Source organism: Nicotiana attenuata, unplaced genomic scaffold (assembly GCF_001879085.1).
Source record: "Nicotiana attenuata strain UT unplaced genomic scaffold, NIATTr2, whole genome shotgun sequence".
Taxonomy (NCBI): Eukaryota; Viridiplantae; Streptophyta; class Magnoliopsida; order Solanales; family Solanaceae; genus Nicotiana; species Nicotiana attenuata.
The window spans coordinates 23772-28002 of NW_017675712.1; the positions used below are offsets into that span (position 1 = coordinate 23772).

General features: G+C 41.1%; 1 non-coding gene across 1 annotated transcript; it reads left to right on the forward strand.

The window, feature by feature from the left end:
- The first annotated feature begins 3370 nt into the window (after positions 1-3370).
- On the forward strand, positions 3371-3442 carry TRNAQ-UUG. The gene has a single exon. It is a non-coding gene; the product is annotated as a tRNA-Gln (tRNA).
- The last annotated feature ends 789 nt before the right edge of the window (positions 3443-4231 follow it).

Sequence of the window (4231 nt, forward strand, 5' to 3'; positions counted from 1 at the left end):
AGTATATTAAAACTTATAAATACAAATAGTGTAAATAATATTTATAGTGTCAGTATAATTTGATATGTTGTAATAAATTATTTGTTTTACTTATTAAGTAGCTAATTCCACTTATTATAAAAATTATACATTTGGGGTGGCAATCATAAGAGGTCCTATGTTGTAAAGAGAGGGGTCATCGGTATTGTTTGACAAAAAATGTAGATCTTGATTTAACTAATTAAATATATATAAATAAAGGTTAATCTTTGTTAACAATAATATCCTAAAAAGAAACTCCTAGTAGTATAGCAAATGATGCGCAGATCTGCTCCAACAGATATGACAGCATACAATAGTCAATAGTCAAAAATCAAAATAGAAGTAATGTGGCATTTAATATTGATGAACAATAATAAATGACATTTATGTAAATAAATGCAAAGGAGTCACCTGAGACAAGATGGAAGTAATGAATATTCTCTCTGACAAACGAGAATGATGAATAAATCTTTGAGTGCCCGAGATATTCTCGGATCCAGTTGAAAAGTGTAGGCAACTTCCGAAAAAGGTAGTGTCTTTTACAAAATGAATAACTCATGTCCCCTATCATTGTGTCCCTTTCTTTTTTATAGAGAACATGTTTCTAGAAACCCTAATAAGTGCAGAGAATATCCACTAGAATATTCTCTTTCATGTCTTATCTTAAAGCTAGCCATTATAACTTTGCCAGGGGCATGACCTCGGCATAGGTCATTGACGACTCCTCGACTTCGATCTTTGCTGAATTTTCGACCACGTCCTTCATTGTTGATTAGATCACTTTGACCCATGTTGACCTGGAGATGCTTTAGCGATATTATTTTGACTTATATTCTAGAGATAGATTTTCCCTCCGCTTATTGAGGCCGGTTTTTCAGGCTAGTTAGATGAGCGGATCATGTTGTTGGTGGTCGAGCTAATCAAGAGGACTGGACAGGTCGTGGTTATTATGACAAGCATGTGACGTAGCCCTCTGTGAGCTGAACATTTCAAAATGCTTCGAATTTCTCGGGCGATTAGTTGGAGTTATATCGTCCACAAGCCAGGATGACATCATAATGTCATGCGTTATTATGACTCATGTTCCCGATGTATTTCTTTGTTTTTCGTGTGACCTTTGATTAGACATGCCCCTTCGGTTTCGACGGCAATCATGATGAACCCCCTTCCAACCTGACTTCGAGTTGAGTGAGCTTCTCGTCAATCATCCTCAACTCATTTGCATCCATGTTGGAGTCAGATCCGACATCATCCTCAACAACGGGTTTTCTTCTATCATCAGCCAAAGAAGGCACGTCCGTCGCGACCCCGAAAGATGAGGCCTCCTCATGCCTCATAAGGGAAAGGCAGTCAATATGCACACGCCCTCAACGGTGTCCCTCAAAGGACGCATGCTCGATACCTCCAAGGGAGGGGTCGGGACTTGCCTCGCGTCTCTCTCCAATGTGCATTGTGGCCGTTTCTCGAAAGACGAAGCCACAACCTCCCGCATCACGGTCGTCGACCTCTCTCCCTTGTATTCACGGCCCTCTTCTTACGAGGCATCAGCCTACCGTCATCAGGAAAGAAGTTGTCCTCATCAACTAACGAGATGAGTCGGGGATCAAGAATTGCAGATGGAATGAAAATGTCCTCCCGAACCATGACAGTTGCGGTTGGCACCGACGGCGTGGTTGTAACAGGAACCGAAGCCATTGACATAGCGGCCACCTCTCGAAAAGAGGGCACTGGTGCACGGATCTTTCGAGAACCCCTGCCTGAGAAAAAGACAACATTAAGTTAGCAAAATGAAACCGTACACAATAGAAAAGGGAGCGACCATGATTAAAGAAAGGAAATTACCAGTCAGAGGGAGAGCGGGCCTAAATTTCTTGAAAGAACTTGGTCAGTCACGGATCCTTACGATGTGAGGGAGGAGGCGCCCGACCCAATCAGAAATATGAGTGACCAAAGGAGGAGGCGAGATTTGGCTACAAAAGAAAAAGGTAAGAGGTTATAATCCATGGCCTAACACAGGGGAGAAATCAGGTACCTACGAGTAGAGAAACCAGGTACTTACGAGTATAGTTCCAAGCCTTAGGAAATCCGCCGACATTGGCCACCACATCCTTGGTTTTGACAAAAAGAAGTTGAGCCAGAATTGACGATTGGCCTTGTCATCCATCTTCACCACCAAGCATTTGCCCCCTCGGTGGCGAAGGTTCAACATCATTCCCCAATAAAATCTAGGGGCGAATAGGTGTATTAAGTGCCGAAGTTCAATTCGACCCCGACTAGGTCGGCAAACTTATTAAGCATCTTTATAATTTTATAGAAGTATGGCGCAAGCTGAGCTGGACAAATGCCGTAGTGACGACAGAACTCCTCGACCAGCGGAAGGAGAGGGAAAAAATAGCCAACTTGGAAGTGATAGTCATAGAGAGCACAATACCTGGGACGGTGGACCTGTACCACGTCCCCTTCAGCAGGGATCAACTCGATATGATCAGGAAGGCCAAATTTGGCCTTGAACTCCGCTAATTCCTTTACCATAATCAATTATCGAAAATCTCCAGATGCGGCCACTGGTGCTTTGGTAAAATCGGAACTGGAATCAGGGTTGTGTGGGACTATTTCCTCCACCGGCGGGAAAGTTTCATCTACAACAGCGGTGGAAACATTCTCCCCACGAGAGGGGAATACCACTGCCAAGTATCAACACGGCTTCCTCACCAGCATTAGAAGGCACTTCAGATATGATCCGACGCAGAAAAGTAACAAACACGAAGGAATGAAGAAGAATGTAGGTCACTGGAAACAGAAGAAATTTAGAAAAGAAGAAAGCATGAAAGAAATAGGGTGTCTTAAAAACTCTAGAAAGTTTAAACTCCAAAATCGGATTCAAAGATCTCTATTGACAAAGTTCATGGCACCAAAATCGAAAATTTCAAGGACTATTGCGATCCCAATGGATTGTAACCTTCTCATGAACACCGAGGATATAGTTCCCTCTCTCGGCCCTCTTTGTTCTGAAATTGAGGGTACGAACCTCGAGACCATAAGTGATAGCATTTTATCTAATAATATGGCAGGTCTCGCCCTTCGGGTAAGTGCATTTGTTTCCTGTTCTTCTCCTCACATTTGTTTGGCCATATTGTTTATTCGATTTTGGCCCAAGCTAACTTTGGGCCGGTTGGCTCAACACTCAGTTTATTGATTTGAGTTACTTTGACGCATCCAATTGACCAAACGGCCAATTTGCCACCTCTAATTATGGGGTACCATGTTTTCAATTCGAAGAAAAAATAAAAAATGTTAGGTGATTTTATTATATTAAATTTTGGTAAATAAAATTATCCAATACGCCTATGGTTCTATGGTGTAGTGGTTAGCACTCTGGACTTTGAATCCAGCGACCTGGGTTTGAATCCCGGTAGGACCTTTTTATTTATTTTTCCCAGACCCCACTATGTGGGATTATATTAGGTATCTAGAGAGGAGGAGACTTTTTCTCCTATTTCTCTATCTCTCGTCTCCCTATCTTGATTATTCACTTTTTTAAAACATTGTAATTTAGTTAAATAATTAATCCTCAAATAGCATACATAATATAATTAGAAAAGCATATTTTTCTAATATAATCTAAGTGCTCTTACCTCATTTAATAGTTGTATAAAAATAGAATAGAAATATATACTCCTCTCTTAATATATAGAGTCAACGATATGACAGAAAACGTTGCCTACACGCGAGTTAGCTGCCTAGGTTGAGCAATCTCAATTTTACTACAAGATTTGCGAATGAATGTTAGACAGGGCCACCTCGAATGGCGTGAGCCGCATGCGGGGTGACCCGCACTGTATTGGTGTATAAAAAGTCATTACACGTGGAATGTTAGTATGCTGACAAACTATGACGCGTGGAGCAGTGATATACCGACAAGTGGCATTCTCAATTAATATAATTAAGAATACGAGAAAGACACGGGAGAAACACCCATGAGACAGTATAGAGAAGAAAACTGGGCCTGACAGTTGTCTAAGAAGAGGCAAGGACGGATTGAATAAGGATCAAAAAGAAGGGAAGATACATGAACAAGAAGTAAATAAGGAAGGGGAATCGGAGCAGTTATAAAGCATTTATGCCAGTTACGGTTATCTGTTGTAATGGGCAATCAATAAAATTAATGCCCATAATGAATTCAGATTATGTGAGAAAACCGTTATGATTG